The 12,669-nt window shown below is 33.9% G+C and overlaps 1 long non-coding RNA gene across 1 annotated transcript in view; it reads right to left on the reverse strand.

Annotated features, from left to right (window-relative positions):
- The window catches only part of LOC121034034 (uncharacterized), a 238,681-nt gene that overhangs the window by 99,484 nt on the left and 126,528 nt on the right, over positions 1-12,669 (reverse strand). The window lies entirely within an intron of this gene.

The raw sequence follows: 12,669 nt of genomic DNA on the forward strand, positions 1-12,669 counted from the left end.
GTGGTGAAGGGGTCTATTCAGTAGCTACATTGGCACGGAAAGAATATAGATAATTTCCCTGATATCATCTGCCCAACTACAGTCAATCCTCATTATTCACAGATTCCATATTTGCAAATTCACCTACTCACTAAAATTTATTTGTAACCTCAAAATCAATCTCCACAACTCTCTCATGGTCACTCATGGACATGCACAGAATGAAGAATAATAATTTGAGTTCACTAACACATTACCAGCTGAGGTCAAATGAAGAACCTCTGTCTTCTTATTTCAACTTTCTTACTGTAAACAACTTTTCTTCTTGTGGTCTAGTGTTAACGTTTTTCACATTTTTGAGCTTTCTGTTGGTGATGTTGCTGTTGAAAATGACCCCCAAACATAGTGCTGAAGTGCTATCTAGTGTTTCTAAGTGCAAAAGGCTATGCTGGTGCTTTACAAAGAAAGTGGTACTTCTAGGAAAAAAATAGGTTATTTGCTTATTTGTACATGAAGACACTCTGGAAGTGCTAAAGTAACATCTATATGTGCAATGAAGTTATGGAAAATATGTAAAGTGAACAAATTTGTGGATTCATCAGATTAAAACCAATTAAAAAAGCATAGTGGAGAGCACCATTGTAAGACTGAAAATCAAAGAAATTTATGGTCATGTTACCTAGGGTCAAGAAAATGTCAAACCCTTCTTAGCTAGTTCTGGCTGCTTGCATATTTCGAAAGGCAATAAAGAGTAAAAAATGTTAAACTTCCAGGAAAGCAGGTTCTGCAGATCAGAAAGCTGCAGAAGAACTTTTTAAAATACCTGCTAGGTGTTATACAAAAACAGAGTTATGTGGAAGAGCAGGCTGTCAATGCCTATGAGACTGACTCGTTTTACAAGGACTTTGGCAAATGAACCTATATGAAGCAAATGGTGTTTCAGCTGACAAAAATGCTGTGACCAAAGGCTCGCAGAAACTTAACCCTGTATTTATCATAGGCGCAATAGTTCAGTATTCACTAATTCAGTGTTTGTGGCAACTTATAGAAACATCACTACTATATGTAAACAGATTAGACTGTAGTGGGGTCAATGCAGGAGAAATGTTTTCCATTTAAATGGAGAATTGCTGAAATGGTAAATGTTTGAGGATCAACAGAAACAGTAAAGCTGCTGAGTGCAATCTGTCTTTCTGGAACAAGAGCATTCCATCAACTCTGATACACACACACATACATACCCACACACACATATACATACACACATATATATATATAATATATACACAAATATGTATCATATATATATGTAGGCTGATGAGGTAGAACAGATATATATTCATATACACACATCTATATCAGCCTAAAACCCCATATGCAACCAATGAGTCAACAAAGAAGTCAAAATGAAATTTAAAAAAAAAATACCTTGAGACAGATGAAAATGAAAACACAACAGTTCAAAATCTTTGGAATGCAGCAAAAACTTTTTAAGAGGGAAATTTATCTCAGTTCAGGCCTACCTCAAGAAACAAGACAAATCTCAAATAATATAACCTTACACATGACAGACCTAGAAAAGAATAGCAAACAAAACCTGAAGTTAGAAGGAAGAAAATAATAAAGATCAGAACATAAACAAATGTAACAGAGATTAAAAAACAATAGGGGATATCAATTAAATCAAGACTGGTTCTTTGAAAAGATAAACAAATTGATAAATCTTCAGCCAGGCTCATCAAGGAAAAAAGTTTTAAATAAATAAGTCACAGGGATGAAAAAAGAATAGCATAGAGAATATAGTCAGTATTTTAATAACTTTGTATGGTAACAGATAGTAACACCACTTATCATGTTACGCATTTTGTAATGTATTTAATTGTCAATTCACTATGTTGTATACTTAAAACTAATATAATATTGTATGTCAACTATACCCAACATTTTTTAAAAATTAAAAAAAATAGTAATGTTTGCAGATAAATCTGTACTGTTGGTACAAGTTTTTTTACTAACTGTTGCCTTTTTTTTTTCTTAGTGCAGGCGCTGTTATTTTCCTTACTAAATCAACATTTCTGTTCTCTCTTAGAATAGTGCTATTTATAAGGTTGGTTTTATACTAGGCTATATTTTGGTAAGTATATAATGACACAATGCAATATTGTGTTTTCAGACTTCTTTTTCTTAAACAGGCTTTAGAAGTCTTGCATAAATACTGGCATTAAAATTATTCAAGCAGTTTTGGGGCGCTTGTGTGGCTCAGTCGGTTGGGTGTCCAACTTCAGCTCAGGTCACGATCTCACGGCCTGTGAGTTTGAGCCCTGAGTTGGGCTCTGTGCTGACAGCTCAGAACCTGGAGCCTGTTTCAGATTCTGTGTCTCCCTCTCTCTCTGCCTCTCCCCCACTCATGCTCTGTCTCTGTCTCTCTCAAAAATAAATAAACATTAAAAAAATTTTTAAAAAGAAAAAAAATTATTCAAGCAGTTTGATTTTTAAAGTAACTAAATGTTAAAAAAGAAAAAAAATTATTCAAGCAGTTTGATTTTTAAAGTAACTAAATGTTAAAAGAAATGGAATGTTTGTCAGTCCCAGGTATAGTACATAGATTCTTGGACAATTTGTTGATGTCAAAATTTGTGCATCTTATTCACAGTTGTCTCTGTCCCATTATGCTTTTAAAGATTACATTATGTTATGGTGTATTCAATCCCCTGGAGCAAGAAATACGATGGCTTCCTATAGGTGAAAATTCTTATTTTTACATTCAAAGTTATCATTTCTGCCTTCTATCCTTGACTTTTCTTATTTTCAATTAGAGATGTAGTGTTAAGAAATGAAACATAATTTTAGGCCTGTATATAAAGTAGAATATGGATGCAAATAGAGTTTGTTGAAACATCACTGTAAATTGAGTACTGACACTTGATAGAATTTTACTACTTTCACATTGATATGAACGGCCATAATAATGGCTTATCTTCAAAATGTAACAGGGTATTTCTCAGAAGAAAAAAAAGGAGAAAAAGTAATCATTCTTTTTGGGACATGTAGACAATTCTGGTACCATAATGAAGGGAAGGAGACAAATAATTGGAACTGTATTATATGAAATATAATGACACAGGAAAAATGGATTAAACAATCTCAAAAAATACAGAGCCAGTCTCACATAACCTCTTTACTTTCCAGAGTTTCACACTGCTATACTGTTTGGTAAGTGTTTAGCAAAGGAGAGGTAAGTAGGAGTAAAACTGTTCTGTGTTAATAATATTCTAGAGTTTAGATAACTTAATTTAAAGAAAAAGTCATGATCTTTCTACCCACTCATTTATTCATCAATATCCCTCTCAATGTGATTGAAATTCAAGGTTGAAAGGAGTTATAAAACCAAAGACTTAAAAGACAAAAAAAAAAAAGACAATAATAGCAATGCAGAATTACAATTTATGAATCATTATTCGAGGAAAATTGCATTAAAATTTTTATGTAGTTATCCACATTGCACCCTATAATCAAGTGGATTTGGCCACTATGACATCATTACTTGTTCATTTTCAGCCTGGTTGATCATATCACCAGTAAATATCATGCACAGTGGAAAACTACTTTTAATTATTATAACTCCATAAGTGTTTAAGTTAAAATATATTTATGAATAAAAATAGTTTAATAAAAAAGAATGTATACAATATATAAGAATATATACAATAAGCAATATGTATCCATTAGTATCCAGATTATATTACAAACATATTACATTAACAATTCAAAATTTGAAAATTTCCACAATAATGAATTTTTTATATTCATCACTAAGAATTTTAACACATAACACTAAATAGTTTTTTGGTTACAGGGGAAATCTAAATGAAAATTATGAACTATACAGAAAAAATAATTACATCATTATATATTGAAACCTGTGGGATGATGCCAAAGTAATACTCACAGGGCTATCTATAAGCTAAAATATATTTATTATTACACAACTGAAAGTAAACGACATAAACTTTTGATTGACTAAACATGAAGAAAAACAAAATAAACCAAATATTAAACACTGAGATTCGTCACCAGATACCCCTTCAAGGAGAGACTTTCTGCTCAGGGACATAAAGGGAGTGTGGTCAGCAGGCAGCCTCCAGCTGCCAGCTTCTTTTGGGTCCACTTCAGCTGCAAAGAGCCGTCCTTGTTTGAGGCCACATTTTCCAGAGTGGCCTACACTTGGTAACTGAGGGAGGTGGGATATAAAGACCCATTATCTTTTCCTAATCATGGAATGAGAAAGTCATAGGAATAAAAGGCACAGTATAGGGAATATAGTCAATGATATTGTAATAGCTGTATGGTGACAGTAGTCTCTTGCAGTGAGCAAAGCATAACGTATAAACTTGTTAAATCACTATGTTTTACACCTGAAACTAATGTAACATTGATGCCAGCTATAGTCAAAAATAAATAAGTAAATAAATGAATAAATAAATAAATAAAAGAGGAAACCAAGATTTTCCTAGCTAGAGAAGAACTTATATAACCATAAAATCTCACTCAGAGGATAACCATTATGAGTCATGATGGTCTGAAAAAGCTTAATGGGTGTGTTTGGGTCTCAAAAATAGGTTTTGACTAGATTGAAAAGGACATAAGCATTTCTAAGTATTTGGGGGGAAGAAGTGATCTTAGAGATGATGATCTGTCAGATGAGAGGGTATGAACAAAAAGCTAAAAAAGAAACAAGAGTCTTGGTTGCACATTAACATAAGAAAATAAAAACCATTTGAGGTTTATGAACAGGAAGTGACATGAAGGCACTAGTTGGCAAGAGTAAGCTGTGGGATCAACTGATACAAGCGGAAACATGAGGCCCAAAGGACAATACAAAGAATTAAGGGATGCAGTAATGAAAGCCTAAACCAAGATGGTGACAATGGGCATATTTATAAAGAGGTATAAGTGGAAGTCATTTTGACAAAAGGTCTGTTGGGCCTTATAATGTAATATGGGAGTAGAGAGAAGATACCAGTGTTAGTAATTGAGGAGGAAATCAAAAAGCTAATATGTGGTTGGGCTACAAGTTCTGCCTCAAACGTTGAACTCAAATTTGTACACGAGAGAAGAAGGTTCAAAAGCTCTAAGTCAGTAAACTAACAACACCACCCAATACTTGAATTGTTGAGAGTAGTAATATCCAACTACTTGATAATAAAATAATAAAAATCTTTGAAAATGGCAGAAACTGGGAGGAAAGGTGGCAATATGTTTACAGACAAATAAAAGAGGATAAATGATAATCTCCAAATAAAGAATGGGCAAATACTTAAGGGAATATGTGCACATTAAAGTTAGACAGCTAGGAATTACATTAAAAAAAGATGCAAGAAGAAGGAATTAGCAGTAATATGAAAGAAGAGGAGTCAGAGCCATGGGCTCATAAACCGCATGGAGGAACCTAATTGAATTGTCAGGAGAATTTTTCCTGAATTACCTAGATTGAGGTTTCCCACAGAGGCCTGAAACCAGCTACTTTGATCAGGCTTTGGAGAATGGGAATTAAAAGCGTTCTGGATACAGAAATTACCATCTCCGTCTTTATGGAGAGAACTGTGGGAGGCAGGACTATAAAAGGAAGTCATTCAGGTAGTCTACCATTTTAAATTTCAGTTGACAGGTAAAAGAAGAAACTAAAGACAATGCTAAGGTTTAAACATAAATGACTAGGAGGATAATGATGTCGTTAACATACATAGCAAACTCCAGAAGGAAGTTTGGTTAGAGAGCAACATGAGTTTAAATTTAAACTGAATATAGGGGCACCTGGGTGGCTCAGTCGATTGAGTGTCCGACTTCGGCTCAGGTCATCATCTCGTGCTCCATGAGCTCGAGCCCCGCCACTGGGTTCCATGCTGACAGCTCAGAGCCTGGAGCCTGCCTTGGATTCTGTGTCTCCCTTTCTCTCTGACACTCCCTCACTCATGCTCTGTCTCTCTCTTTCTCTCTCTCTCTCTCTCTCTCTCTCTCTCTCTCTCTGTCAAAAATAAATAAAGATTTAAAAAAGTTAATTTAAACTGAATATAAAATGGCAGCAAGACTTCCAAGAGGAAGTTTATTGCAGTCTGTTGGAAACCTATATCTGAAGCCTATAGGACAAGCCAGAAGTTCAGGAGAGCAATAGAGTTCTAGAAATCTGTTTCAAAGGGGGACTATTTAAAGTTATGGAATTCTAAGATGGGGGGATGAGTAAAGCTAGAAGAGGGTGAAGAAAAAAAAAGCCCTTGGGGAAGTTCCACATTAGCAGGAGAAACAGGAAAAAAGAGTCTTACAGGAGACTGACAAAACATTTGAGAGGCATTAAGACAATCAGAACAAAGACATCAATAAAGAAGCTTTTAAATATGAGGATATGACCAAAGTATACTGAAAGGTCTAAGAGAGTGAAGGCTGAGGAAAGCTCACCATAGTGGTTTGTATCTAGACAAGGCTATGATGATACAGACTCATATTAATGGGTCGTTTAAACAAAGTAAACATTTATTTCTCTATTATATTAGTAGTCTGGATGAGAGTTATTCTGCTTAATAATTTATAAGGTTGTCAGGAATCCAATCTTTTTATTGTTGCATTATTTCTAGGATGTTGCTCTCTTCTCTATGGTTTCTGATGACTCCTCACAATCTCACATTTTAGGATGTCATATGGAGACAGAGAAGGAAGGAGACTGTGACCCAGAAGTAACACAAATCACTTCCCTTCACATTCTTTTGGCTACAACTTAGTCAAATGGCTGAAATGTAGGCTATAGCTGAGTACAGATGTACATAACTGAAATTCTATTTTAAGAGAAGGAGGACAAATATTCACTACCACTGTCAATGAATTTCCCTGAACTTCTGATTTAGATAACCATTTTCTATACTCTCAAAGTACCTTGTCATAGCATTTACCATATTAATGTGAATTGTTTTGTTTAAACATTACCCTTTTGAGACTATTATCACCTTGAGGGCATGGATTATGACTTATTCATCCTCATATTCCTATTTTCAAAAATAATTCCTGATACTAATAAATGCTACGTAAAGCAATAATATTTGATGAATGAATGAGACAACCTTACAAGTAGATCCAGGGGCGCCTGGGTGGCTCAGTCAGTTGAGCGTCCAACTTTGGCTCAGGTCATGATCTCACAGTTCATGGGTTCAAGCTCCACATCGGGCTCTGTGTTAACAGTGCAGAGTCTGGAATCCACCTTGAGTTCTGTGTCTCCCTCTCTCTCTGTCCTTTCCCCATTCATTCTCTGTCTCTCTCTCTCTCTCAAAAATAAATAAGCATTAAAAAAAATTTTTTTTAAGTAGATCCATGCCACTATTTTGAATTGTGTTATTTTTCTTACTATTGTTATAAAAACTATTTGTATATTTAGAATGATAGTCATGTATCAGATATATATCTTACAAATATTTTTCCTCAGGCTATAAACTGAGTTTTCACTTTCTTAACTATCTCTTGAAAGGCAATGTTTTAATTTTGATTAAATTTCAATTTATCAATTTAAAAATAAAAATAAGAAATAAAAGTAGATCCAGTATTGGTACAACTTTTGCAATTTAAGTGATCAAGGTTGAAAAATTGTTTCCTCTAATGAATATAGGAATGTTCTGGCACTTTTTCAGATACCATAAAAAGTGTCTGTTTTGAAAGATCCTTGAAATAATTATTATAATAAGCACTGTGGCTTACACAAGGAAGAAAACAGATACAGAGAAGAAAACACCAAAATGAATTCATCAAAATAAAAAGGAAAGTACAGGTTGCTCAAAACCCATCATGTGGGTATACTCAGTTAAAACCTATGTCTATGACTTGTACTTTTACTTATCCTTTACTAAAAGCTGCCCCTCCTTGTATATTCTGATCCAGGAAATTCCCATAAGACTAAACTTCTCCAGTGCAAACATGGTTTAAGAGTAGTTACTTATTCAGATACAACAGTATTTAGCTCTGTCAGTGAGATTTTTTTTAGTGAATGAAGCACCACAAAATGTATATTTCTGAATAGTTTAAAATACAGGTTTCAACTGGAAGGATCTCAGTGGTAGAAGCAGCTTCTACCTATGATCCTAAATTGCCTTGAAATCAGGAGGTGCCTCTAAGTGAGTATCTAGCATAGCTAACACTTGTTTTTCAATTATTTCTTTGCCAGTTTGGAAATATATACCCTGAGCTCAAGGACTTTAAAAGCAACTTGGAGACTCAGGAGAGATTGAGGGGCAAAACTGGATTAAAGCCTGAGACCTACAGAAAAAAAGTCTTCTGAAATCAGCTGATGGCATGCTGACAAAGAATAAAAAAACAAAATCTATATATAAAAATTAGCACTAGAAGTATACTTTCCTAATATTGTAAAGATTTTATATCTCCACTCAGCAGCCAAAATCACACTTACTGAGTCAGTCTCATTAAAGTCCTGAATAAACAAAAGTGTTCTAGAAGTTCTGAAAAGCACATTAAGAAATTGAAAGAAAAGTACCAAGAGTATAATTAATTGCAGAAAATATGATCACATATCCAGTAATTCCAGAAAATCATCAAAAAACTTAGAATTAATAAGAAAGTTATGAAAAGTGGCTATGAATAAGTCTCTCTATAAATATATTTGTATGTATACACATAAATATATATGATATACACTTATACATATATAATATATATTTATATTATATACAAATATATATGATACATATTATTTTATCAGCAATACTCATTTAAAAATATAATTATTCACATAATAATAAACACAACAAAATATAAAGGGGTCAATTAATCAAGAAGAAAACATTTATGGGGCACCTGGGTGGCTCAGTCAGTTAAGCGTCTTACTTTGGCTCAGGTAATGATCTTGCAGCTTGTGGCTGACAGCTCAGAGCCTGGAGGCTGCTTTGGATTCTGTGTCTCCCTCTCTCTCTGCCCCTCCCCCACTTACAATCTGTCTGTCTGTCTCTCTCTCAAGAATAAATAAAACATTAAAAAAATCTTTTTTTAAAAAAAGAAGAAAACATTTATGCACCCCCCAAAAAATGCATTTAGGAAAATCTAATAGCACTGCAAAGAAAAACAGAAAATTCACAATTATACTAAGAAATTTCAACTTGATAGATAGAAGAAGTGATCAGAACATCAATAATGATGTTTAAGATTTGAATTATGCTACCAATAAACTAGACCTAACATTTATATAGCATACCACTCAATAACAGTAGAATACACATTCTTTTCAAGTATACCTAAACATTTACCAAGATAGACCACATCTGAAGTCATAAAATTAGTCTCAACAAATTTAAAAGGATTCAAGATATACAAAGTTTGTTCTCTGGCCACAATAAAATTAAATTAAAAACCAATAACAGAAACCTCTCTGGAAAACTCTAATATTTAGAAATAAAATACGACATTTCTAAATCACCCATGGACCAAAGAAGTAAGCAAAAAAGAAATTAGAAAATATTTCACACTGAATGAAAATTAAAATACACCAAAACTATAGAATACAGCTAAAGGAGTTACTAAAGAAAAAATTTACAGCACTAAACTCTTACATGGGGAAAGAAGAAAAGTCTCAAATTAATGATCTCACCTTTCATATTATGAATCTCATAAAAAAGAGGAAACAAAATGCAAAGGAAGCAGAAAAAGAAATACTAAATATCGGAGGAGAAATCAATGAAAGAAAATCAGAAAGATGATACAAAAATCAATGAAAACAAAAATTGATTCTTTGAGAAGATCAATAAAATGGATAAACCTCTAGTCAGACTGATCAGGAAAGAAAGTATGGAGACAACTACCTACCAGGAATGAGAAAGCAATTCTACAGATATTAAAAAGGGAAAGGGCAATACTTTGAACAACTTTATTCCAATAAATTTGACAACTGAGATGGGCAAATTCCTTTAAAGACACCAACTACCAAAGCTCACACAAGAAGAAACAGATAATCTGAATATCCTAATATCTATTAAATATATTGGATTTGTAGTTAAAATCTTCTCAGAAACTTTCCATGTCTAAAGGACTTCACTATTAACTTCTACCAAATATTTAAAAGAAGAAATAGTATGAATTCTACATAAAGTCTTCCAGAATTTGAAGAGCAGTTAATACTTCCCAACTCATTTTATAGGGCCAGTATTACCCTGATACCACAACCTAAGAATATTCCAAGAAAACAAAACTATGGATCAATTAAATTTTCCCCCAAAATATAGATGCAAACATTCTTTTTTTTAATGTGTATTTATTTATTTTTGAGAGAGAGAGAGAGAGAGAGAGAGAGGGAGAGAGAGAGAGCATGACCAGGGAAGGGGCAGAGAGAGAGGGAAACACAGAATCTGAAGCAGGATCCAGGCTCTGAGCTGTCAGCACAGAGCCCGACGTGGGGCTCGAACCCACAGACTGTGAGATCATGACCTGAGTTGAAGTCAGAGGCCTAACCAACTGAGCCATCCAGGCGCCCCAGATGCAAACATTCTTAATAAAACTTTAACAAGCAAACCCAACATATAATATTTACAAAAAGAGAAAATATATCATTTGACAATTTGTATTTGAATGAATAATACAAAGTTAGTTTAACATTCAAAAATCAATATAATTTACCATATTAACAGACTAAAAAAAAAAAACAACAAAATATATGATGATATCAATAGGTGCAGATAAGATGTTGAAAACACTCAGTAAAGTAGAAATAGAAAGGAATTTCCTCAACCTAATGAAGTGCACTTAAAACTGCAGAGAATATCATTCTTAATGGTGAAAGACAAAGTTTTCTGTTTAAGAACAAGAGCAAGACAAAAATGTTTACTCTCACAACTTCCACTGAACATTTTACTGGAGGTTCCAAACAAGTACAAAAGGCATGAAAAATGAATAAAAGACAACTTGATTGAAAATTAAAAAATCATCTATGTAAACAATTGTATGCAAACTACCAAAACACCTACTATAACTAATTAACGAGTTTAGCAAAATTCCAGAATACATGATCAATATACAATAATCAGGTATATTTCTTCTAGATACTAGAAATGAAATTAAAAATCAATACCATTTACCATAGCATAAAATATATGAATGATACTTAAGGATGAAGCTGATAGAACATTTGCAAGATGTTTACACTGAAAACCACAAACATTGCTAAGAGAAATTAAAGAAAACCTAAATAAAAGGAGAGATATACTATGTCGACAATTTAGAAGATGCCTCAAAAGTGATGTCTAATCACTATTTCTATTTTCCCTCTTCCCATTTTCCCTATATATCTGTTTTTTAAGCTTCTTATTATGAGCAGCACTTGGGTGGCTCAGTCAGCTAAGCATCCTACTCTTAATTTTGGCTCAGGTCATGATCTCTCAGTTGTGAGATTGAACCCAGCAACATGTTCCATGTGTGGCACGGTGCCTGCTTAAGATTCTCTCTCTCTCCCTCTGCCCCTCTCCCCCATTTGTGTTCTCTCATTCTCTCTAAATAAACAAACAAACATTATGAAAATATTAAACAAATCCAAAATAAAGGAGAATAGTGTAGTAAATCCCCATATACTCATCACCCAGTGTCAATAATTATAAACCTAATATAGTTCTAGTTTTCTCAGTGCTACTAACTACTACCCGCCCCCCACAAACACACACAGGATTATTCTGAAGCCAATTCCTGGTATATCACTCCATCTATAAATATCTAAAGATAAGATCTCTTTTTAAAAATATAAACACAACATAATTTTACCTTAAAACAACTGACCATAACTCTCTAATATCACCAAATGGATCATCAGTATTCCAATTTTCCAAATTATCTCATAAATACTTCTTTTACAGTCTATTGTTTGATTAAAATGAAGTCTATATTTGCATACAGTGACTTTATAACTTATTGTCCAAACTGGGACATATCTGAGAGAAAAGGAATCATTATTAACAATAAGCAGGATAATCACAGACAAAATGAAATGTTGGTCACCATATTCTTATATCTGTTCTAATCTATGTGATTCCACGTCTTTACTTCTCTCCTTTCCTCCCATACCAATGGCAATGTATTTTTTAAAGAAACCAGTCCCTTTGTTCTAAGTTCCTAAGGTCTGCATTTTGCCCATGTTGTTCCTCTCCTGTATGCATTTTCTAAAATCTAGTAGGTCCAGAAGCTAGATCGAAGTCTGATTTTTTTTTTGACAAAAATACTTCATAGAAGGGGCGCCTGGGTGGCGCAGTCGGTTAAGCGTCCGACTTCAGCCAGGTCACGATCTCGCGGTCCGGGAGTTCGAGCCCCGCGTCGGGCTCTGGGCTGATGGCTCGGAGCCTGGAGCCTGTTTCCGATTCTGTGTCTCCCTCTCTCTCTGCCCCTCCCCCGTTCATGCTCTGTCTCTCTCTGTCCCAAAAATAAATAAACGTTGAAAAAAAAAATACTTCATAGAAGATGTTCCTTTCTCTCTGAAACCCACACAAATCTTTTCTCTCCATCCTCAAAGAAAACTTCTGCTGCCCAGATTTCTTTAACTCCTTAACTCTATTGTTAAACCCAGTCCTCATCTTATTCAATCTATCAATTAATGACTTGCTCCTTGTTGATGCCTTTTTATTCCTTGGTTTTGTTTTGTTTTTATTTATTATTATTTTTTATTTAATC

The sequence above is a fragment of the Herpailurus yagouaroundi genome, unplaced genomic scaffold (genome assembly GCF_014898765.1).
Source record: "Herpailurus yagouaroundi ecotype Mexico unplaced genomic scaffold, PumYag 159, whole genome shotgun sequence".
NCBI classification, from domain to species: Eukaryota; Metazoa; Chordata; class Mammalia; order Carnivora; family Felidae; genus Herpailurus; species Herpailurus yagouaroundi.